The sequence below is a fragment of the Mirounga leonina genome, unplaced genomic scaffold, assembly GCF_011800145.1.
Source record: "Mirounga leonina isolate KUSES-001 unplaced genomic scaffold, KU_Mleo_1.0 Mir_91, whole genome shotgun sequence".
NCBI classification, from domain to species: Eukaryota; Metazoa; Chordata; class Mammalia; order Carnivora; family Phocidae; genus Mirounga; species Mirounga leonina.
This window is the reverse complement of record NW_023270839.1, coordinates 32,052,112-32,078,076: the sequence shown is the minus strand read 5'-3', so window position 1 is coordinate 32,078,076 and position 25,965 is coordinate 32,052,112. Positions and strand designations below refer to the sequence as shown.

The 25,965-nt window shown below is 40.5% G+C and overlaps 1 protein-coding gene across 1 annotated transcript in view; it reads left to right on the top strand.

The window, feature by feature from the left end:
• ZNF280D (zinc finger protein 280D) overlaps positions 1-25,965 on the top strand; it is a 305,303-nt gene that overhangs the window by 61,312 nt on the left and 218,026 nt on the right. The window contains exons 2-3 of the mRNA XM_034993555.1: positions 1,869-1,987; positions 13,313-13,436. The gene's annotated coding sequence lies outside the window, so the exon portion shown is untranslated. The remainder of the gene's footprint in view (positions 1-1,868; positions 1,988-13,312; positions 13,437-25,965) is intronic.

The window sequence follows — 25,965 nt, the reverse complement described above, 5'->3', positions numbered from 1 at the left end:
CCAGCTTTCTCTCTCTGTCAAATAAATAAAAATAAAAATAAAAATAAAAAGAGAGAGAGAGAAACTGTGATAACAGGAACTCTTGACTTGTTCCTGACTCTAGAGAGCACATGTGTAATGTTTTACCACTGTCATGTTTTCTAGAGGTTTCTGATAGATACATGTGGAAGAGACTGCTGGGTGCCCTTCCTCCCCCCAAGAATTGGTTCTCTCCTTTTCCCTAAGTAGAATCTTTAATTTTTTTAGGGGTGAGAGGAGCAAAGAGAGAGGGAAAGAAAGAACCTTAAGCAGGCTCCAAGGCTCAGTCTCACGACCCTGAGATCATGACCTGAACTGAAATCAAGAGTCAGACATTTAACTGACTGAGGCACCCAGGCACCCCAAAATCTTTAAATTTTATCTGAAGACATGTCTGCCAAGAAAATGCCTGTATTTCCCAGTCATCTTCGACTACGTGAGGGCACATAACTAGTTTCCACCATGGGGATGTAAATGCAAGTCATACGTGCAAATTTCAGTGTATCCTAAAGGGGAAACATAACCACTTTCCCCTTTTCTACTTCCTGCGGCCTGGAATGCAGATGTGATGACTGGAGTTGGAGCAATATATTGGACCTGAAGTAATCTTAGGAATAAAGATCACACAAAACATAATATGATAGAAGGAACTTGCCTCTGGGCCACCTAACTAGTCTTTTATATGAGAGAGAAGTAAAATTCTATATAGTTTGGAGTTTTCTGCCACTAATAGCCACGCCCAAGCCTACAACACTCTTCATCAGGATGATGAGGTTGTAGTCCATTCCCAGTTTGCCAGTAGTTTTTCTTTTTTCCATAAATTACACTTTAAAAAAAAATATTTTACATATTTATTTGAGAGAGAGAGAGAGAGAGAACGTGAGTGGGGGGAGGGGCAGATGGAGAGAGAGAGAATCCCAAGCTGACTCCATGCTGAGTCCGAGCCTGACTGGGGATGGGGGGTGGGGCTCGATCTCATGAGCCTGAGATCCTGACCTGAGCAGAAACTAAGAATCAGACGCTTAACTTACTGAGCCACCCAGGTACCCCCATAAATTGTACTTTTTTTTTTTTTAAGATTGTATTTATTTGCGAGAGAGAGAATGAGAGACAGAGAGCATGAGAGGGAAGAGGGTCAGAGGGAGAAGCAGACTCCCCGCCGAGCAGGGAGCCCAATGTGGGACTCGATCCCGGGACTCAAGGATCATGACCTGGGCCGAAGGCAGTCGCTTAACCAACTGAGCCACCCAGGCGCCCCCCATAAATTGTACTTTTATAAATTTCTCATTTGTACTAATGAGATGAATTACATTGATAGATTTTTAGTCATCCTTGGGATTCTGTCCTGATACACTTTTAGAGGTTACAGATGTACAAAGATTTTATTTCTTACTTTTCCTAAGGTTTTCAAATGAAAAATTTTAAATGAGAAAAGTAAGCCTGCACAGTGAACACCCATACATCAACCACTCAGAGTCTACAATTAACATCTTATTATATTTGCTTTATACCTTGTCTATTATGATGTGTTATAAATGCATTACTTAATTCAGTTAGGTAATATATTTTTTTTTAAAGATTTTATTTATTTATTTGACAGAGAGAGACACAGCGAGAGAGGGAACACAAGCAGGGGGAGTGGGAAAGGGAGAAGCAGGCTCCCCGCAGAGCAGGGAGCCCGATGCGGGACTCGATCCCAGGACCCTAGGATCATGACCTGAGCTGAAGGCAGTCGCTTAACCAACTGAGCCACCCAGGCACCCAGTTAGGTAATATTTTAAAATATTTATGCATGTGTTCAAAAGTAAGAATAACTAAATACTTTATTTTTTCATATTGTCTTTGTGCAGTTTGGGTATCAAAAGTATACTTATAAAATGAAGCAAGGATCTCTTCTATCTCTTCATTGAAAAAGACTGTCTAATACAGGAAATAAATTTTGAAGATTTGGTTAAACTCACCTATGGGGGTAAGTATTTGGTTAGCATGGTGCTTTTTTTAATGGGTACAGTTTTTTTTTTTTAATTGAAGTATAGTTGACATAAAATGTTATATTAGTTTCAGGTGTACAATATAGTGATTCAACAAATTTATATGTTATGCTATGCTCACCCCATGTAGCTACTGTCTGTTACCATACAACACTATTATAATACCAGTGACTATATCCCATATGCTGTACCTTTCATCCTGGTGACTTATTCATTCCATAACTGGAAACCTATACCTCCCAATCCCCCTCATTCATTTTGCCCATCCTCCTACCTCCGCTCCCCTCTGGCAACCATCAGTTTGTTCTCTTTGTATTGTATTCATTGTATTCTCTTTGTATATGGGTCTGTTTCTGCTTTTGTTTGTTTATTCCTTTGTTTTGTTTTTTTATATTCCACATGTAAGTGAAATCATACCTGTCTTACTTCACTTAGCATATTACCCTCTAGGTCCTTCCATGTTGTTGCAAGTGGCATGATTTCATTCTTCTTTATAGCTGAGTAGCATTCCATTGTATTTTTATGCCCCATCTTCAGCCATTTGTCAATGGATACTTGGCTTGCTTCCATATCTTGGCTATTGTAAATGATGCTTCCAGGAGTACAGGGATTCATATATCTTTTTGAATTAATATTTTCATTTTCCTTGGGTAAATACCCAGTAGTAGAATTACTGGATCATATGATATTTCTATTTTTAATGTCTTGAGGAACCCCCATACTGTTTTCCACAGTGGTTGCACCAAATTGCATTCCCACCAACAGTGCAGGAGGTTTCCTTTTTCTCCATGTCCTCACTAATACTTGTTGTTTCTTGTGTTTTGGATTTCAGCCATTCTGACAGGTATGAGGTGATATCTCATTGTGGCTTTGATTTGCATTTCTCTGATAATGAGTGATGTCAAGCATCTTTTCATTTACCTGTTGACCATCTTTGTGTCTTCTTTGGAGAAATGTCTATTCAGGTCCTCTGCCCATTTTTAATTAGATTGTTTTTTTGGTGTTGAGTTGTATAAGTTCTTCATATGTTTTGGATATTAACTCCTTATCGGCTATATCATTTGCAAATATCTTCTCCCATTTAGTAGGTTGCTCTTTTGTTTTGCTGATGGTTTCCTTTGCTGTGCAAAAGCTTTTTATTTTGGAATAATTTCAATAGTTAATTTTTGCTTTTGTTTCTCTTGCCTGAGGAGACATACTTAATGGGTACAATTTTTTAAAATTACAGATTCAATTTATTTAATGGGTATAAATAAATATGAAGATTGCCATTTCTTTTTCAAGTCAATTTTACTGATTTTTTATATCTCTAAAGAACTGTCCATTTCATTAAATTGTCAAATTTATTTGTGTAATGATATTTATTGTATTTTCTAGGGTCTTTAAAAACTTTGACTATTTGTAGTCATGTCCCTTTTTTCCCCCACTTTTTCACTTTTTCTGTCAATCGATTTTGCCAGGTTTGCCTATTTTATTAGTCTTCAGAAAGAACTGGCTTTTGGGTCTATTGATTCCTTATTGATTTCTCCACTTTCATCTCTTTCTCTTCCTTTTGTTATTATTTCTTTTCTTTTGCATTCTCTGTTCTAATTAGCTTTTGAGGTATATGCTTCCTTCTCTTCTCTTATATGCATTTAAAGCTCTAAATTTCCTATTAAATATTGCTTAAATTGCATACCACACATTTTGGTACTAGTGTTTTCATTATCTGGGCATTTGGTAATTTTCATTAATTTTTCTCCCCTACTTAATAATTAGGTAGAAACTTCTTTTTTAACAGATTTTATTTATTCATTTGAGAGAGAGAGAAAGAGAGAGTGAGAGAGAAGGAGCAGGGGGGAGGGGTTCAGGGAGAGGGAGAAGCAGACTCCCCGCTGAGCAGGGAGCCCAGTGTGGGTCTCGATTCCAGGACCCTGAGATCATGACCTGAGCTTAAAACAGCTGAGCCACCCAGGTGCCCTATATTTAGAAGCTTCTAACATGAAAAGGGCAGTGTAACTATTATATTGATTTCTAATTTTATCTCATTGTTATCAGAGAACATGTTTTATATGATTCTGGGTCATTAGTATTCATTTGGAATTTGCTTTTTGACATATTATAGTAAATTTTTATAAATGTTTCATGTGTGCTAGAAATAATGTGTATTTTGAATTTTGGGTGTAGGATTACTTATGTTGTTTATGTCTTCTACAACTATGATTTTTGATTTACACACACATATACCCCCCCACACACACACAAAAATACGTTTGAGATTCCAAATGACTATTTCTTCAATGTGAATTATTCTGTTTATCCTTGTATCTTCATATAATAACCCTCCTTTTGGCTTAAAGTTAAAAAATTGATATTGATATTATTATATTTGTTTAATTTTTATTAAATTTTTAGTACATGTTACCACTTACATAATGATCTCTCCATCATAATGTTTTAGGTGTGTCTCTTAATAAGCAGTACATGGTTGAATTTTTAAAAGTCCTTATGAAAATCTCTGTCTCTTAGTAGGCAAGGTCAGTATATTAATATTTATATACTTTGATTATTGACCTGTTTGGACTTCATTATGTTGTTTTCTATTTACCATTCTTTAATTTTGATTTTTTTCTTTTCTACTTTCTATTAGGTTGATCTAGTTTTTTTTTTTTTAAGATTTTATTTATTTATTTATTTATTAGAAAGGTTGAGAGAACATTTGCATGGGAGAAAGGGCAGAGGGGGAGGGCAGGGGGAAACGGAGAGAATCTCAAGCCAACTCCACACTGAGTGCAGAGCCCAATGCAGGGCTCATCTCATGACCCCGAGATCATGACCTGAGCCAAAACCAAGAATTGGTCGCTTAACTGACGCCCCTAGGTTGATCTAGTTTTAAAATGTATTTTCCTCTTTCCTCTCTACTAGAACTTTGCTATCTGCCTAGGGTTAGGATAAAAATTTAAAAGTCCCATGTGAGAAATTAAAACCGCAAGCTTTCCTACTGCTTTCCCAGGCTGAGTGACTGGACTTTTCTACTCTTTTCATACTTCAGGGGTCTTCATTCAAGGACATTACTTGGGTCCCCAGAATCTGTGTTTCAGGAAGCTCAGGGAGATCCTTTATTCAGCTTCTAAACTTGAACAGAGAGGGTGGCCAAGAGCCTGGGCTGGGCTCAGGGCCAGGTCTTTGCCCAAGGTGGGGGATCAATATGACAGACAAGGACACCTGAAGAAAACCTTGAACAAGAACTATTTAGACCATCAAGTGAATCAGAGGGTCAACTCACACTGAAACCACTATGGTTTTCTTTTCTCTTTTTATTCTGAGACCTTTTTCTTTTCCTTTTGAGCTCAGCTGTTTGTTAAAAAATTATTTTTTATTGAATTTTAACCAGCATTTCCCTGTAGGTACCAATCTGCTACACTCTAAGAAGCTATGGGAGTTAATTTACTTATCTTACAGAATGTTTACAGGTTCCAAGTCTCACCTTCCACCTCAGATCTTTTAGTTTTTGTCTGTTTTCCTCAGCTTCTGCTTAGCCAACTTACAAGTAGATTTTTTTTTTTCCATCTTATTCCTTGGCATTGATGATTCATTTTGAAGTTTTGAGTGACTGTTGTTCTGGCCTTTCCTCAAATCCCCTTGTCTCTCAGACTGAGGCAGGGAAGACCTCCCCTGTGCACAAGTTCCTGGATACCATACATCAGCTGTCCAAGCAGGAAAGCTGAAGTTTCTGGGTGTGTGGCCTTTCCCCTGTCCTCCAGTAGCTTCTAAAATGACGGTCATGACAAATCTCATCCTTCCTGGCTGCACATGGCCCTGGTTTGGTTGGAAACATACCCAGCTGGAAGCAGTTGACATGCCAAGACCTTCAAGCATTGGGCTTTCCAATACCACATGTTGGGGCCCTTATTTCCTGTCTCTTCTTTTTGGCTAGGTGGCTCCCTCCAGTTACAGGCATTCCCTGGGCAGCTGTCTGAATTAACATCTGAGTGTGGCCAGCACTGGCCCAGCTGTGGTCTCTGGCACTGCCACTCATGAGTAAATTCCCCAGTGAGCCCACAGGGCTGCCTTGATTTCTTTTTTAGGTACAATTATCTTGAACAAAGCCAGCTTCGTAGGTGCGAGACCTATGCAGTTATACTGGCCCCTCACTCAGAAAAGTCAGCAACTGCATTAATACTCTGTTACTACTATCTTGACATTTTAAAATAACTTTGAATAAAATTTAAAAATTTTGAATTTGCACTAAGCTCCACAAACTATGTACCCTCTCCTTAGGAGAGACAGAGAACATCACTGACTCTTGGAGAAGTAGGTGGGACTTATTGACTAACCCAACCTCTTAGGAGTCCTGGGCAACAACTATTAGGAGTAATTATTTAAAAATATTTTTTTAGATGTAGTGCCATATCCTGCAAAACTTACGTTATGGGAAGCTTCCTTCTCCATGAAGTATCTTAGTGCTTCAGGAAAGGGAAGTGGGTTCGACTCTAGAATAGCCATCCAATAGAACTTTCATTACATTAACAATGACATTAGTATTCTGTATTCTTGCTGTCCAATATGGTGGCCACTAGCCACATGTGGCTACTGAGAACTTGAAGTGTGGCTAGTATGAGGACCTGTATTTCTAAATTTAAATAATTTTAATTATTTTAAATTTAAAGTTAACCATATGGGGCTACTGGCTACCATACTGGACAATGTGTAGCTATAGAACAAAGTAATTTCTGACCTTTGAGACTTTGGTTATATTTTGTACTGACTCTACATCAAGACTTAAAACTAGGCTTTCAGATTTAAGGCATATCTAGAACTAGATAGGGGAACTCAAACCACAGTGTTTTTTCTTAAGTGTAGAGAAGATATCCTTTCTAACTATGGAAGCTAAGCCACGAGTCTCATTTCTATAACCTACAAGGGAAATATTACATGGACGAATGAATTATCTAAAGACTGCTTCTTCCAGTTCTAAAGGATTATGGAATAAGGAAGACAGAGCAGAAGCAAGGTCAAAGGTCAGAGTCTTGGCTAGGAATGACAGTGAGGAGGTGTAGTGGGAGGTGAGTTAATAGATGAGCTTGAGCTCCCTCCTGGGCCCACATGACCTGGTGTACAAGTGACCCAGCAAGTTCCATGTGTTTTGAGAGCACAGAAGTACTTTGGAGGACTCTGGTCAAAACAAAAAGGTAGCTGAATATGAACTTTGAGAAGGCCAGAACTACAGATTTCAGAGATAGGTAGTACTTCATCTCAGAAAGCCACACCAGAGGGACATCTGGGTGGCTCAGTCATTAAGCGTCTGCCTTTGGCTCAGGTCATGATCCCAGGGTCCTGGGATTGAGTCCCGCATCGGGCTCCGTGCTCAGCGGGAAGCCTGCTTCTCCCTCTGCCTGCTGCTCCCCCTGCTTGTGCTCTCTCCTCTCTCTGACAAATAAATAAATAAATAAAATCTTAAAAAAGGAGAGAGAGAGAGAGAAAAGCTACACTAGAAAAACTATTCTTTAGTGGTCACCAGTCCAAGGAATAGAAAATCCAACCACTCCACTATTCACCAGTGAAGATCCAGATGATCTCATCTCTGCTGCTATGGGTCATCTAAACGTTTATAGACCCCAATACACACAGATGCTGTCTTGAAGGACACAAAGAGATGAAGAGAAAATTTGAAAGATTTACCATTTTACTTAAATGAAAGAGAATTCACATAAAGGGCTTATCTGAATTATTGAACTGAACTAAATTTAACTGAATGGGATAAATGTAGGGTTCTTTTTCCTAGTTCTCTGTGGATGAGCAGATGTATCACAGGGAAATAAAGAAGCTGCATTTTCTTTGCACATCTAAGGGCAGAGTGAATGAATTTGTGACCCTACTCCAAATATGTTTGCCTTCCTGCCCAGCCAGTTATGGGCAACAGTACTTTTCACAAGCTTTAGCGGAGGTGGACGACGTGGCAGAAGGTGGAGTGGGGATGCTAACCTGCTGTTTTGAGCCTAGGAAGGAGCATTATCAGAGAATTGGCCACTTTACTCATAGATAGATGTCCTTTCTTCAAAGGCACTAGCAACTTCACATGGGCAGTTCATTGGGGCTTATCCAGAAGGCAGTTTTTCTCTTATCACCTACCTGGACATGGAGGAGGTTGTAGATACTTCCGTGTACTGGTCCAAAAGCTTTGAAAACAATGTGAGAGGCTCACTCTGTCAGATTATGGTGTCATTTGGACTGTGCAGTGCCTTAGTCATCTTCTTGTGCTGAATGAATCACATCTGGAATCAAGGAGGCAAGATCTACTTGGGCAATATCCTAATTACTTATCTGGATCTAACATCCAATCAGTCCCTTGCCATACTGTAGAACATGTAGTCCCTCTGTGGGCTACAGCCCCACCTGCAGGCCAATGCTGAAAAGTACATGTTCAAGAAAATGGAGGAATTTCTGGGTTGTATTCTGTACAGCCAAGACTTCTGCATTGCGCTTCAAGTGTTCATGGTCCTACAGTAAGAGCCCACATGGTTCATTACATATATTTAGCAATTCCTGGAATTTATTACAAAATTCATTACAGATTTCTTTTCCTTGGCTGTTAGAATAACTAACACTTTCAAAAGGGAAAGAGGCCTTTTTTCATTCCCAGAGGGAGATGCAGCTTTCCAATAAGCCTTGCTTAATTCCTCCAACCTTCCACTAGCCTACCTGACCCGGCCCAATCCATATGAATGTCTCCAACCATTCAGATTGGAAACATTAGATCCCAAGAGGACCCAACCCTCATGCCTCCACCCCTTGGGGTTCCTTCCCTGGGAAATTGGCTACTGGAAAAATTCAGTTGCTCATCCTTCTTGGGAAAAAGATCACTTGTCATAGAGACTAAAGTGGCTAAGATAAATGCAGAGACTCAGTTTGCATCAGTGTCATCTTTTTCAAGCACTTTGGGTTTACCATTTCATACCCAATCCTGGAAAGCATGGAACCATGAATGAAGACTTATAGCACTAATCCTGGAAATCATCTGGCTGGGAATTCTGAGGACACCCGGCCCTAGCCATCAGGCACATATAGGGACCCACACAATTGGATTTGTATGATATCTAGGTGTAAGAAGAATAGAGTGGTTAAGAATGGGCTTTAAGTTTACATTCTGAGGTACTGTATTTTCTTAGTCCATTCAGGCTTCTATAACAAAATGCCACAGAATGGGTATCTTTACACAACAATCACTTATTGCTCACAGTCCAGGGGCTGGAAGTCTGGATCATGGCACCAGCATGGTCACCTTCTGGTGAGGGACCTCTTCCTGGTTCATAGCCAGTCCTTCTTGCTGTGTCCTCACATGGTGGAAGGGGTTAGGGATGTTTCTGGAGCTCTTTTATAATGGCACTAATCCCATTCATGAGTGTTTTTAAGCACTTCCTAAAGGCCTCACCCACTAATACCATCAGTTTTGGGGGTTAGGATTTGACATATGAGTTTTGGGGGGGACACATTCAGAACATAGCATAGGTGAATGGTAAAGCTAGTAGCTGCAGAGGAGGAAACTGTGGGAGAAACAGGTTTGGGAGATAAAATCCAGTTCTATTTAAAAAAATGTTCAAGAGTGCCTGGGTGGCTCAGTTGGTTAAGTGACTGCCTTTGGCTTAGGTCATGATCCTAGAGTCCTGGGATCGAGTCCCACGTCGGGCTCCCTGCTCAGCAGGAAGCCTGCCTCTCCCCTGACCCTCTCCCCTCTCATGCTGTTGCTGTTTCTCTCTCTCAAATATATAAATAAATAAATAATAAAAAGATAAAAAAATGTTCGACTTGAAATTCTAATTAGACATCTAATGGAAATGTCAAGTAGGTGGCACGATATGTTTGTTAAGTATGGAGCTCAGGGGAAATATCAGGACTGAAGAATATATAGATCTGGGAATTATTGACAGGGAGAAGGAAATGAAAGCCATGGGACTAGATAAATCTCCTCCAAAGTGAGTGAATGTATTTAAAGAACAAGAGGTTTAGACAAAGTTAAAAATCAGGAATGAGTGGAAGGAGCCAGCAGAGTAAGAAGAAGCCAAGCAGGAATGTAGGAGGAAGGCTGAGACAGTATTTGACTCAGAAGCCAAGTGATCTACTGAGTCAAATGCTGCTGAGAGGTCCAGGGAGATGGAAGGACTGGGAATGGTTCAGTGGATTTAGAGAGATGGAGCTCATTGGTGCTCCTGAGAAGAAGAGCTTCAGTAGAGTTGTAGGGAAGACAATGATTGGAGAATATGATTGGAGAAGACTGAAAAGAGACTCTGAAGTGAGAAAGTGGAGACATTCAGTTTTGACCACTGATTTTAGGAATGGTGATATAGGTGGATCTGAGCAGCAGGGTGGGGTAGGTGGAGAAGGGCATAGATTCATGGGAGGACAGATTTATTTTAAAGTGGGAGATATTCTAGCATTTTTATATGCAGACAGAAAAGTTCTACTAGACAGAGGAAATGTGGAAATCCTAAAGAGAGTAGATGATGGAAAGAGCAAAGCCTTTGAATCGGTTGGAGGGTGTCCAGGGCTTAAATGAGTCTAAGTGTAGTCTAAGAGGACCTACACTCCAGGATAGTTCTTCTGCCATAAGGGAAAGAGGCAAAAATTAGTAACTGTGATGATGTGAAATTGTCATAGCCATCTTCTGGTTGCTCCTTTCTTAGTAAAAGGAGAGATGAAGTCTCTTTCCACTAGCTCCACTAGCCCAGCTCCCACACACCCTGCCTTCAACCCAGAACTCCATCAGTTTACCCTGACAACCAAGCTGGAAGACCCAAAAATCTTTTGAAAGGTTCTGGATTCCCAGCAGTACCACAGCCAGCTCTGGTACTTTGACCATGAGAAGGGAAGCAAGTTAGAGAACCAAACACAGGAAATTCCCTCCCCCACACTCAGAACCCTGAACAGGTAAGTCTTTGTAGCCACCCACACTGGACAACGGAGTCTAGTAGAATGCAGAGTGGAAGAAGAGCAAGTCCTGGTTAAAATGTCCACCGCCATCAGGCAGGTACCTTAATTTTTCGTTTCTGCTTGTACACTCTATTTCTAACCTCCTCGTTTTCAGTGGTTTTCCCAGTTTGTCCTCATATTTAGATACTTTGGCATTAAATGGTTTTAAATTCAGCCTCTCTCTAAGTTGCTTCCTCTGGAATCTCTTCCTCTTCAGCTCCAGGGAGCCTCAGACAAGTGACAGGGTCCCAGCTACCACATCCCTTCCCAGCTATCCTGACCACCACTTGTTAGGGCGAGAGGTCCTCACACAAATGGGAAAACATATAGAAAGCATATAAGATAGATTTTGAAAGGATAAACTAATGTCACCCTAAGGTGTTTTTGACTAATCAGAGCAGAACAGCAACAACAGAGCTTTCTGAGCAAGGTTTTGCTATCATCTAATCCTCTTTATCCACCTCTAGCATCCTCCCACCAAAAAAAAAGCCTTCTAAAGGAACAACACACCCTTTGGGAAAATGAGTGAAAGTACAGATAAATTAGAGTTTGGAGACAATGAGGGTAAAGAAGGTCGCTTCCCCATGGAAGACCACTCACATGTACACACACTTTGGTTCCCACACCTAGCGACTATAGTTACTGTAGCTTACAGATGAATGAATAGCAAATTTGAATGTCTTTTTTTCTAGTAGGAATTTTGCAGCAAAACATAAAGAGATATATTAATTTAAAAAGAAAACATGCATACTTATACACAAGTATTTTAATTTGGTAAACAAGCTTTGTTCAGCCAAGCATTTGTGGAGAGGTGTTTGGGCTTTTATTTGCATTAAAGTAGCTAAGTAAACATACTTTTCACTAAATAGGAATCAGGGTGAATATTTATTTTCCTACATAATATGTGAATAAACAAATGTGGCTTTTTTTTTTTTTTTTCTTGTTTAAACACTCCTGGGGCATCTGGGTGGCTCAGTCAGTTAAGCATCTGCCTTTGGCTCAGGTCATGATCCCAGGGTCCTGGTATCGAGCCCGGCATCAGGTTCCCTGTTCAGTGGGGAGCCTGCTTCTCCCTCTCCCTCTGCTCTTCCCCTCTGCTCCCGCTCTCTTGCTCTCTCTCTCTCGCCAATAAATAAATAAAATCTTAAAAAAAAACCAAACAAAACCCAATCCTTATATTGAAAGCCAAACATCCAGTTTGTCATGTGCCATGACTGAAAATGCTTTCAGAACTTCTTGTTGAAGTACCTTCAGAGCTCTTTACACACAGGGTGATGAACCGTCTCAGTTTGTCTGGCACTGAAGGGTTTCCCAGAATGTGGGACTTTTGAGTTTTAAAACTGAGTAGCCTAGGGTCAACTTCCCTGGCTTACCTGGAACTGAGGGAGATTTCAGTCCTCAAACTGGGAGAGTGCCAGGCAAAAGGGGTCGAGTTTGGTCATCCTATTTGTAAACCACACACAAGAAAAGCCAGCTTATTGCTTTGTAGCTGTAACTCTGTTACTCAATTTGATCCCCTCCTTATTTTTAAAGCCTTGGCCCTAAATATCTTTTGGCTATTGAGAAAGATCAAATTTCTCACCCACAGACAAATATGTGGTAGCACTCACTCAACATAGTCTGAGTTAAGAAGGCAATTTTATAAGCCTTTTCCTCCTTCTTTCCTTCCTTCCTTTCCATTCTTACCTTTGTCTGTAGAAGTATGTGTATTAGTGGTGGACATGACATACTTTATCTTTGACCATAGTTCAGTCAGGCTTCTCTGAGCCCTTTTCTCTATGAGGTCTCCACCTTGGCCCCCATCCTTATCCCAGTTTTAGCAAGAATGCTATCAAGTTGGTTTAGTAAGAATCCCCTTACCCTTGAATCTCCTCTTAGTAATTTTCCATCCACTGACCCCTTCACTCTGCCTATTGGCTATAAATCCCCTGCTGTCTTTGCTGTAATCTCTCCCCTACTACAGTGCACTTATTGCAATTGTCCTGAATAAAGTCTTCCTTGCCATTTTATTTATTTATTTATTAGAGATTATTTATTTATTTATTTGACACAGAGAGAGAGACAGCGAGAGAGGGAACACAAGCGGAGGGAGTGGGAGAGGGAGAAGCAGGGCTCCCACCGAACAAGGAGCCCAATGTGGGGCTCCATCCCAGGACCCTGGGATCATGACTTGAGCCAAAGACAGATGCTTAATAACTGAGCCACCCCAGTGCCCCTATTTATTTATTTTTATTTTTAAGTAGGCTCCATGCCCAGTGGGGAGCCCAATACAGGGCTTGAACTCATGACCCTGAGATCAAGACCTGAGCCTTGCTTACCATTTTAATAAGTGTCTGAATAATTCTTTTCTTTTACAGTTATGGTGCCATGACTTGGTACAGAATTAAATTCATCATTGGACCCCTGGAACCTCTCCTCCAGGACCTCAAATGCACACGTCTGAAGACTTTGTTTCACTCTTGACTGATTAGGGATCCAGTGGTGAGTACAACTCCTGAGCCATTGCTCTGGATGACAGACTGTTAAAGCATGGTAAGGGCAGATTTTGATTCTTAAGATTCTGAGTATATCCTCTGAGGCTAGGTTAGAGTCCCAGGATTCTTTGGTTGAAAAGTGCCTGTTTAAGCAAGCATCTTTCTGGATGGATGTCTTCTTGGATCTTTCTGAGTGGGAATTTACTCCCTGACTCTTGAAGTGGCAAATTCCTGACTCTTTTGGAGACCTCTACTCTAGAAACTCTGTTAGAGTCCCAGGCAAATGGAGGCTGGGTTAGAGTCCCAGGCTTCTTTGTTAGCAAAGTATTATGAGTGAAGAACAAGGGAGCTTCTCCATAGACTGAAATCCCCATCTCATACCCCTGATGACTATATGTCCCACCACCATGGCACTAGCTCTCTACTTCCTTTCTTGTTGGAATAATTTTACTAAGGATAATTGGGAACTTCAATGACTTCCCCAAACTGGCTCCTCTAAGATTTCTCTCTCAGCACTGTTTCTGTTCCTCCTTCTTTTTACCACCTTCAGTCCTCCATTCCTTTGAATCCATTGATAGGATTGCCTTCAAGCCCCTACCTCCTCCATCTCTCTGTCCACCCCTGCAAGACTTTCTCTTTCCCATTCCAGCCCCTCATTTTCTTCTAGTCACTTGAACTTTGAACTTTACATCCCCCGTCCTCCACTGGGGGCTCTCAGGAGACCTACGGACCACCCAAAGAAACTACATGCAGGGCAAAACAAAATCTTAAACGTTTCCTCCACAAATATTGATAAAAAGCATTAACTATCAATTGAGCAGGTAACCTTAACTTGTTCCATCTGTCAGAAACACAATTTGGGATAAAAATATAAAGTGGATCGGGGCGCCTGGGTGGCTCAGTTGGTTAAGCGACTGCCTTCGGCTCAGGTCATGATCCTGGAGTCCCTGGATCGAGTCCCGCATCGGGCTCCCTGCTCGGCAGGGAGTCTGCTTCTCCCTCTGACCCTCCTCCCTCTCATGCTCTCTGTCTCTCATTCTCTCTCTCTCAAATAAATAAATAAAATCTTAAAAAAAAAAAATATAAAGTGGATCAAAAACAAGAGCCAATTATTTTATATAAACCAGTGAGTTTTTTATTGCTATGTTTACCTGACTCATGGCTACAATTTTATTTTATTTTTTTAAAGATTGTATTTATATATTTGTCAGAGGGAGAGAGAGAGCACAAGCAGGGGTATGGCAGGCAGAGGGAGTAGCAGGCTCCCCACTGAGCAAGGAGCCTGATGCAGGGCTTGATCCCAGGACCCTGGGATCATGACCTGAGCCACAGGTAGATGATTAACCAACTGAACCACCTAGGCATCCCTCATGGCTACAGTGTTAGAATGAAAGCAACAGGATCTTTATTTGCATCTGTATGATTATATACTTATGTTTGTATATGTATGTTATATATATGTGATATTTTTCTACGTCTAGATGGTATTACCAAAAAAATTTATAAAATCTTGTGAAGAAGTTTCATAAATTGGCTTAGAGATAAATAAGTGCTTATATAAATTAAATATTCCTAAATCTCTCAGAAATATAGAAACTAACCCAAATGCTTTTCAAGTTTATGTGGTTTGGGAAAATCTTTGGTAAATAAGAGTAATTTAATACTATTTAATAAGAACAGCTCTGCCTTCTGAGTTATCAGTATTAAGTATAATACAAGTATTTGGTATTTAACCATTTTTAGATTTCTTTGCTTTTGTGATTTCTTTCTTTCTTTTTTTTTTTTTTTTTTTGATACTTGCCTAACATGCATGTACTATACAAAATATTTAACAGGGAAATAACTTGAGATGAGGGCTAGCTTTATCTAATGTTACATTTGCCTAAAAACAATTTCCAAAATCCTTTTTGTAACTTCCAACCTTAGAGATATGCTATGTCAAACATTCATTAAATATTGAGATAATTTTTTAAAAAGATTTTATTTATTTATTTGAGAGAGAGAGAAAGCATAAGCAGGCAGAGGGGCAGAGGGAGAGGGAGAAGCAGACTCCCCACTGAGCATGGAGCGCAAAGCAGGGATCCATTCCAGGGCTCTGAGATCATGACCTGAGATCATGACCTGAGCCAAAGTTAGATGCTTAACTGACTGAGCCACTCAGGCATCCCCAAGTTTTCTCACTTCTAAAAGAGCTAACTTTTAAAAACTTTCACCGTCATGTTCTGTCCTCTATTTACTTTTGAATTCTTTTCTTGTAACTTTGGCTAAATAGGTAGCTAAGTATTGTTCATAGTAACCTGGGATTGTCTTTAGTCGAGTATTCAAACCTTTTGATCTTTTGGACAATTTTGTCCTCCCAGAATCAAATCCTAAATGAAATCTTGATCTTGAACTGAACTTGAGATTTCTCAGATCGCTCTTTCAAAATCTTAAAGGATTTTTTTCTTTTATTTTGAAAAAGAGAGATGCCAAGAAACAATTAGGTTTAGATATGTTCAGTTGCATGAAAAGTATTGTCAAATAAAAGATACTTTAACCTTCTCTAGGTTTTATTTGTATGGATAAAATATTACTAATACAAACATTTCAGAAATTGTATGAAGTTTGTCAATACCCTCACTGTCCATGATATGTTCTGGTATAATGTTACCAGTCATAATTCTAGTTATTATTTTAAATGTTCTAAACCACAGAAATAACCAAATTCCCTTATCAATTGCATCATTTTTATGGTGAATTCTCCTCAGATCTTTAACCATTTAAAATCTTTTGTCATTAATAGACAGTTTTTGTTTTACTCTGATTCTTCTCTGAAAGCAATTAGCTGTAGGCCAGAGTGCTTTATCTTTAACCAAAAGGAATGGAAAGAGACCCACGGAAAGGACTAGAACAGGTCTCTGGGATGTAGGCTTCTGATGGCAGTGCTTAAATTACTTTAAGACCATACCATTTGACTGAGAAAGCAGCCTAGAACTTTGGTGGAGAAACTGATGGGTTCATGAAACTGCTAACCCAAGACCACGCAGAACAAGAATTAATTATGTAAGGGCGCCTGGGTGGCTCAGTTGGTTAAGCGACTGCCTTTGGCTCAGGTCATGATCCTGGAGTCCCGGGATCAAGTCCCGCATCGGGCTCCCTGCTTGGCAGGGAGTCTGCTTCTCCCTCTGACCCTCCTCCCTCTCATGCTCTCTGTCTCTCATTCTCTCTCTCTCTCTCAAATAAATAAATAAAATCTTTAAGAAAAAAAAAAGAATTAATTACATAAAACTGAATGAACTGATGAAGGGTGATTATGGTTTTTGTTTGGAAGATTGCTGCTGGATTTAAGGAATTCCTTTTCTTTTAAGTTATAGCTCACAACAATTTAGTAGATAATATTTTTTGTAAACAGAAATGAAACATTTATCTTTTCTCCCTGGCTGATTCCTCCAGAATTCAGAAACTCTTACCTGAGTATTCTTATTTTCATGGCGATATAATTATTTGCATAAATTCAGTAAGAATCTCTCCTCCTTGAACAGGACATAGTTGGAAACATTGGTTATATAACTGAGGCTTTGAGTGGAATGTCATATTTAAGACTGATGTACATAGAATCAGTTATGACCAAATAGTTTCATGGAACTAAGGCTGACTTTATGGAGCTAATGCTTACAAAGCCCTTTTGGGAAAACTGGGCTGGTATGGCTTACAGGGTTCCCAGCCTTGTCGGTGAGTAAGGAAGGTTACTTCCTGGCAGGCCCAGGAAGCTTAGGATATTTTGGGGACCTAGAGCACAGAGAAATTCCCCCAAATCTATAGATCCTGCAAGTGAAATCTGGTGGCAAATTATTGTCTTGGCTTCCTAGCCTTGAGAGACTATTAAAAGTCTAATTTGAGTTTCCTTATGAAAAGTTCCAGCAAAGCAAACTTTCAAAGGTCTATGTGGTCAGTTACTCTTCTTGCTACACTTATGTAAATAATAGGCCGAATCTAATGTGACCAGACTCATTTTGTAAACAAGAATAATCTTACTTTGGTTAACTTTGGTGAAAAAAACGGTGAGTGTAGAGAGAAATTTTATGCTACAATGAAAAACTATAGCATAACTTTGTGGACTATCAGCTTCTAGTCCCAGTCATTGTCTTTGAGGTTTTGTTATATACGTACAGACTGGACTGAGTCCTGCCAACTTGCATATTTTGTTAGTCCCTCCCAAATACTCAGTTCTCCTAATTTTCTCCAGTATCTGGCTATACAACTGTCCAAAGGAATGTTTCCAACTTTTCTCCCACCTGCATATCTTGGTGTCACTGAGAACTCAAACCTGACTGCCTGGAGCCTTCCTGGGATCCTAGGTTGTCCTGCAAGCTGACACTGGATGATGGGTAACCTTTAAGCCTGGAGCTGCTGCTGTGGAGGCCATTCAGGAAGTTTATGGAAAGTGCCATTTCTTCCATGCTCTGCTCTGGGAAATAACCATGACCCTGATATTATACTATCACAAGACATTCAAACTGCAGCCTAAGAAATCTACCAGATCATCACTGTAGACTCATTTCACCACCTAAAGATGCTTCCAGCCCAGCATCTAGAAATCTCAACTGGCTACCCCCTGGACTCAGAAACTGGGTTTATAGTCTGCTTCAACCTTAATCTTTATTTTTCTTTTTATTTTCATAGAAATTTCCCACATTTAATGCTTGATTATTTGCACTCTCCAGTAAATATCCTCTACTCCCAAGTCCCAACAGATGGTTCAGCTGGTCCTTATAACAAAAGGAGACTGAGCAAGAAATGGACTTAAATTGTTCAGAGGAAAGAAGAATGTCTCTCTTTTCCTTGATCAGGAGGAGAGACTGACAAAGACTCTCAGGCCTTAGTCTTGGCCCTGTCCTTCTTTGGCATGCCTAGTCCAGTTTTAACAAGAATCCTGCTAAATAAGTTTATGAAGAGTACCCCCAGCATTGATATCTAATCACCTCACCACTCCCTGCCCCGCCGTGTCTGGTCAAGTCCCTCATCCCTCACCATTGATGTAGAAGTCCATGACCAGCCTTTTGCAGGAATCCTCTTAAAAAAGAATCCCTGTGCTCTTGATGTCTCCTATCAGTAGTTTTCTATCCATTGACCCCCCAACTCTGCACTTTGGCTAATAAATGCCTGCTTGTCTTTGTTGTATTGGGAGTTGAATCCGATCTCTGTCCTATTGCAATAGAAGCAGCTCCTATTGCAATAGTCTTGAATAAAGTCTCCTGATACAGGAGACTTACCATTTTAACAAGTGTCAGAATAATTTTTTCTTTCCCATACACATTAGGAAAAGGGGGTTTCTTACTCAGTATATGAGCCACAAGAGACATTAAAATCAGCATCTCCTCTTTAAAGGTCATTTTGTCCTACCTCCCACAAGTTTTGGAATCCCTCAGACCTTAACTTGTAGCTCAGTACATCATCCCTTTCCCTGACTTTTGGCTGCTTAACACATTTCATGGTAATCACTAATTCATCACATGGAACTGAATAAGAACCATTTAATATGATTATCTTCTCCATTAAAGCTGTCATCATAATTAGAGCTGCATGAACTGTTTGCCAGGAATTATAACTTCTGCCAAGAAAAACTTGGGTGCCATTTTAGAAAAATTCTTAGGTGGGGGAGGAGGAGATCAGGACCATCTGTGTTGGGATCCAAAGCTGAATAATGAGAAATAAAGCCCCCTTCCCCTGCTATCTGCCAAACTCTGGCCAGCCCTCCAACTGGACCTTGCCAAAGACTTTAGAGTGAATCAACTTCCAAGGTAGTCCAAAGAGCACACCCTCTCAGAGAATGATAGCCTTGGAAAAGTCACCCTTTAAGAAGAGAAAAAAGACAGCAGCAAATAAAAATTAGGCCTTCATGCATAAGGCTCCCTAAAAGTTGTTCCAAATGGTTTTGTTTGCCACCCTACTGTTTCCAGGGCAACCACCTAAGCCAGGACAGAAGTAGAAGGAGACATGAGGCTAGAATGGGACCACCCACTGCAATTCTCATTTTATCCTGATGGCAAGAACCTTTATATCGACTCAAAGTGTTTGTCAGGCCTCTCGCTGTGAATCACTAGAATAACATTTTGCCCTGATGGAAGTGTGTCACAGGCTGCTGCTCCCACATCCCCCCATACTGAGGTGTTTTAAAATGGAACCAAATATCCCAGGGGAATTTTCTCTGCACTACTAGCATTGCTTTGTTGCACGTTTCTAGATTACACACTGTAAATTATAGATAAAATACATTATGCTAATTTCCTCCTGTGTATCTTTTAGTTATTTTTAGGAGAAGTGTCTTTGAAATTCAGCCTTTCAGGTAAGTGTTCAAAATGAAGAGAAAAATAAAACCAAGGCAGAGGAATGCTCAAGACTGAGACTGCAGCCACATCACAGCCTGGCACTTTGTCATGAGCATAACTTGTGTCCAGCAAGGATTGTAGCTGCAGAATGTGGAAGAAGCCCTGCACTGGGCATCATTAGATTTGGGTGTGCCGCCTGGTTCTGCAAGTTTCTGGATATGTGACTTTGGAGGAATTTTATTTCATTTCTCTGAGTTTCCTCATCTATGAAATGAGAAATGCTCATCGAGATCTCTAAGGTGCCTTCCACTTCTCACACTGGAGTGAAATGCCTTCAAATTATGTAGAGCATCTTTAAAAAGAAAGAATACACTCAACCTGTGAGCATTAAAAAATTCAGTAGCACCAAAACACTCCGACTCACAATCTTCATGATCTCTTACTGCCCTGGGTGTTGCTGATTTTTTACTTGCTGCACTGGATATCTCTCATTTGCTCCTCAGATGGACTCTCCATTGTTCTCCACCATGGAAGGTTGTCCTGTGAGGACTACAACACAGGCTCTTGTCCTCTGACTTCCAGGTGGATTCAGTGAATGGGCAGGAAAATGAAAGGAGGGCAGAGTGTGAGGTTGCCCCCTCCCTGCTCCCTGCCTGTGAGGTTGCCGTGAGCTAGCTTCATCCCTCAACCAAGGTCACAACTCCTGGAAGGCATCCTCGCTACCTAACTCTTAGTCTGTTTGGGCTGCAGTAACAATATGCCACAGACTAGGTGACTTATAAATGACAGAAATTTATTTATTCCAGGTCTGGAGGCTGGAAGTCTGAGATCAGTGTGCTGACAGATTTGGTGTCTGACGAGAATCCACTCCCTGGTTGTAGACTGCTGACTTCTTGCCATACCCTCATGTGATGAAAAAAGGGTGAGAGAGCTCTCTGGGGTCTCTTTTATAAGGGCACCAATTCCATTCACAAGGGCTCCATCCTCATGACCTAATTACTTCCCAAAGGCCCTATCTCTAATATCATCATATTAGGCATTAGAATTGCAACACTATGAATTTTGGGGAAACACAAACATTCAGTCTATAACAGACTATTTCCTCTTGCTACTTCAGGTCTACAGGCAGTGCATAACCCTGTGGTTCTCTATGCTCTGTGCATATCTTTAAAAATTGGTCTTTATTCAAGTTTGAATGAACCATCTATTGCCTTTCTGTATCTTGACTGATACACTCAGTTTTTTGAGATACAAGTATGGCAATATTGGAAAGGCCATGGTGCTTTTTATTTCAATATTTCAATTCATCTTGAATACGTATTTTCCCCTATAGTTGTGACTCTGAGAAAAGATGAGAATTTCTATTCAGTGCTGCTTACTTATGTTGTACTAGACCTCTATATGTGCTTGTATTAGACAGGATTCAGAAACAGATAATAGGAGCCAGTCTAGTAGTTAAACAGAAAAGGATTGGAGGCAAGGAATCGGATGCTCACAATTAGAAGGGCTAGAGGAATAGGCTCTAGGCTGGGCTTCCAGGAATGACTTTCAGAAGACTACTACAGAGCTGAGCTGTCTAGAAAACTCTCTCTTCAACATTCAGGAAGCTGGGTAATTAAGAAGCCCATGTTCCACCCGCCAGCTTCAAGATCTCACTACTTTTGCCAATTCAGGAATCAGAAAGTTGCAGCCTCAGTTTTTGGCCCCAAACTTTGTGTACCTGATTTGCACCATCAGGATGAAAGCCTTTAGCTTTCCAGCCTCTGTAGTATGGGAAGGCATAGTAGAAGGAGATTCTGAGGAATTCTGAGCAAGCCAATCTATTCTCACAAGATGATTTCTGAAAGCATGTTTCAAATGCCACACTAAAAAAAAGGTGAACTTTGGAGATTAAAAAAAGAGAGAGACTAGAATGAAAATCTCTGCTTCAGGATTTACTGGCTGTATGACCTTGGGCAGGATGCACTTAATACTCATAGGGCTATTTTTCATCTGTGCAATAGGAGTAATAATGCCTACCTCCCAGAATTGCCATTCATTTATCCATCTCTATAAACAGATTTTTATTGATTGTTACATAATTATGAGGATTTTTTAGTTGGAGGTGACAAATCTAATTGATTGGTTAAGTCAAAAAAAATTTTTATCAAAGGATATTTGGTAGGTCACAGAATTGCCAAGAGGCATCAGAGCTAGCCTGGGACACAGCTACTGCCCCCACAACCCCTCCTAGCACTGAGGCAAGTGCTCTTGCCAGCTCTGTTACCAGAAACTCACCAGCTTTGCCTCTGAAGGCCAAGTGGCAACGCTGTCCCTCTCATTGGCAAAAATGGATTCCACATGGCATTTCTTCCTCACATTAGTCTCTTCTCAGAGGGTTTCACAAGACTGTCTGGTGGGGCCTGGGTCACATGCTTGTGCCCAGCTACAGGGGAACCTAGGGAAGCACGATTTCTGACTTTTAACTTGGGGAAGAAGGAAACTCCCTAACACAGGAAGAATATTCGTAAAGTGCTGGCCTCCAGACAAATGTCCACCCCACCTCCTCAAAATGGCTAAGCAAAGGAGACTTAGCTTTTTCTCACTCTGCTTTCCTGGGCTCAAGTACCCTTCTCCGCACAAAGGAGGCATGCTATTTCCTGAGAGCTGCAAATTTACCTTCTATCAGCCAAGCAGTCCCTGTGTAGAGAATGTGTCTCTTTCCCAATGATTCCATCAAAATCTGTGGCTGACTCTATTGATCTGACTTGGATCGCATAAACTTTCCTAAATCATTCATTGAGCCAGAGAGATGGAATAAATTAACACATCAGATCTGGGTTACATGCCAGCTGAGTTGAGAAGTATAGGTTCAGCCCTTTTAGAGCTGTTTGGCTCAAGCCTGGGGGAAGAAATATTTTATGAAGGAAAATTGGGATGCTGGGCAAGCAAAAACAATAGTTTTCTGCTGTATTCTTCCTGATAGTTCAATATCCACAAACACACACTCTTCCTCTCATCATACAACAACATAAGTGTTCCCAATCATGATAGTGCAACTCTTCCATGTATACCCCAAAACTCCCTTCCCTAACTCTATGCCACTTATTGCACCCAGCTCTAGGGGCTCTCAGCAATGTGCATTTGATGGCAACTTGACTGGGCTGAGGAATCCCTGGATAGCTGGTAAAGCCTTATTTCTAGATGTGTCTGTTAGTGTGTTTCTGGAAGAGATTAACATTTGAATCAGTAGACTGAGTAAAGAAGATCTCCCTTACCAAAGCACGTGGGCATCAGCTAATACATTGAGGGCTTGAATAAAATAAAAAGGCAGAGGAAGAGTGAATTTGCTTTCTCTGCTTGAGGTGAGACATCCATCATCTCCTGTTCTTGGACATCAGTGCTCTTGATTCTTGGGCCTTTGGACTTGGATTGGGACTTATACCCTTGACTCCTGTGTTCTCATACCTTTGAATTTGGACTAGAACTACACCACTGGCTTTCCCGGGCCTCCAGTTTGCAGACAGCAGATCATGGGATTTCTCAGCCTCCATAGTCACATAAGCTAGTGCCTCATAATAAATCTCTTTCTATATATCTCTATATATCCTACTGGTTCTGTTTCTCTGTAGAACCCTTACTAATGCTGTTCATTAATCTTGGGTTGGTCCAGAATATCTCCTGCATGTTGGCAACTTTGCCAAATGACAAATTTAACCTAAGCTACAATGGTGCAAAGAGGTCAGGATATACTAGGGGTGCCTGGGTGGCTCAGTCGGTTAAGAGGTCAGGATATACCTTAATTAAAAAAAAAAAAAATAGCCCCATGTAGAAAAGGGAAGAAGAATCAGCTTAGAATGGTTGCTGTCTAACAGCGTTGATCACATCCTTCTTTCCAGGAATAAAAACTCTCCCTGCTTCAGTGATGGAGTGAAATCTGTGGGTAGCCAAAGTGGCTAACTCTGCCTTTCTCTTCTGGTAGTGGAGACAATGTGCAGTGTCCACTGTGGTCACATCTGAGAAGGACAATGGGGAGGTCTCATCTGTGGGGGTTATAGAGAAGAGTTCAGGGGCCTGGAGACTGCCTTAGGTTGGTCATCATTTTTTCCAGGAATACAATTTATTTAGAAATCTAGTAGGCTCTCCATCTATATCTAACAGAGAGAATGGCCTCTCTCATAGCAACAGGCCTTAGATCTATGCCCTTATCTCTAGTTCTTACCTATAATGCCTCCGTTTGGACATTTCCTGGGGGCAATAACAAGCAGTAGCTTGAGTTAGAAAAGACAGAACCAGTCTGTGCTCCCTCATCCCATGTATGTCAGTGGTTGGGTTCCAAAGTGGGGCTAAATGGAGACTTTATCAGGCAATGAAGACTCAGGAAAAGGTGCTTAGTAGTGCTTTTCTTGAATCCCTTGTTATTTCCTTTTAAGTTTTCAGTATCCTGGACTTTGCTTCCACTAACTTTATCTTGGGGAAGAGAATTCAGCTTTGCCAAATGAGCAAAGCTCAAGATTATCTGGATACTAGCTTTCTTTGATCATAGGCCATAGATATAAGGGGCTTTCCTAAACAGTTTCTGTTCTCTCTGCTTTCTGATGAGCCAGTAGTCTCTTACTTATAGTAACTCATCCCAGGCTGAAAAAGTATCCAAACTGATCTAACCAGATGACATTTTTCTACTGACTCTCCTAAATCTTCAGCCTGGGTAGACACATTGCCTGAGTCTCCAGATAAAATGTGCTCATGAAGCTAGCCATCTTCCCAGCCAGAGAAGGGGAAATCTACACTGAGTCCTGCCTCACCATGACCCTTCCAACTCCACATCATCATTCCAAATGTCAGTTGTAAGAGGTGCTTTCAGGAATCAATCTCTATTTCAATTTCTCCATAAACAAAAGAAACTCTAGCTATCTTAAGCAAAAACAAAAAATGTGCTCAAGAATGTGGAGTAGCACAAAGAGTTAAAAGAAAAACTAAGCACCAGGGTGTAAAAAGAATAGGAATCACAATAGCTGTAAGTACCCAAGGGACAGGAACTAATGGTCAGTCCTTTTTGTGACAGTATTGTTAGGATAAGTGATCATAGGTATTTTATATCCCTTTGTTGTCCTACTTGAGATTTAATGTTTGGGAGAGAGTCTGAATGGCATTCTTGGGTCATCCAACCACTCACTTCTTGTTCAAGGGAGGGCAGGACATTTTGAATGATTGCCTCACCAAGACTGTCAAGGGAATTGTTTGAAGGTGTTCTTACCAGAAAAAGATGGAATGCCCAACAGACAAAACCCAAAGATGTTTACTATTTGCTTACTAGGTGATAGGCTCTGTACTAGCCTCTCTGGATCCAAAGATAAATAATGATGTTGACTAACATTTATTAATAATTTAATCAATGCCAGGAACTTCCTATGCATTATTTCAGGTATTCTTTATAATAAATACTGTAACATACGTACTCTTATGTCTTAAATCAGTCTCATGGGTTTAATTGTTCAGTTAATTTATATATTGAAGTTCTAACCCTAGAACCTCAGAATGTGACCTTATTTGCAAATAGAGTCATTGCAGATATAATGAGTAAGATGACATCTTTAGAGTGGACCCCAATCCAATACTGGTGTCTTTATAAAAAGAGGAAATTTGGTCACAGAGGCAAGCCCACGTGGAGATAAAGGCAGAGATTGAAGTGGTTGCATCTACAAGCCAAGGAACACTATAAAGATTGCCAGCAAACCACTAGAGGCTAGGGGAAAGGCATGGGCATTCTTCCTCACAGCCCTAAGAAGGAGCCAACCCTAACAATACCTTGATCTTGAATTTCTAGCCTCCAGAACTGTGAAACAATAAATTTATCTCATTTCTGTCCCCTCAGTTCCTTGGTACTTTGTGACACCAGCCCTTGAAACTAATGTAGTCAAGCTCCCTCGAAGCAGAGCATGAGATAGAATTCTTATGTAGGAGATCTATTCAAAGAGTACCTTTCTGAGTTTCTCCTGTTTTCCAAAATGGCCACAGCATTATTTCTGGTCCCATATACTTTTCATATTTCTTCTCAAATTGCCACTACTCTATCAAGAAGTGGAGTCTTTGAACTTGAGGGGATCTTGTGAGTATTTTAACTAATAAAATAAGGCAGAAATAACACTGGGTAACTTCCAGGTTTAGGTCATGAAAAGCAATTCAGCTATCATCTAGCTCTCTCTTTTTCAAGATTCCCCTCTCCCTTAGAAGCCAGCCACCATGCTA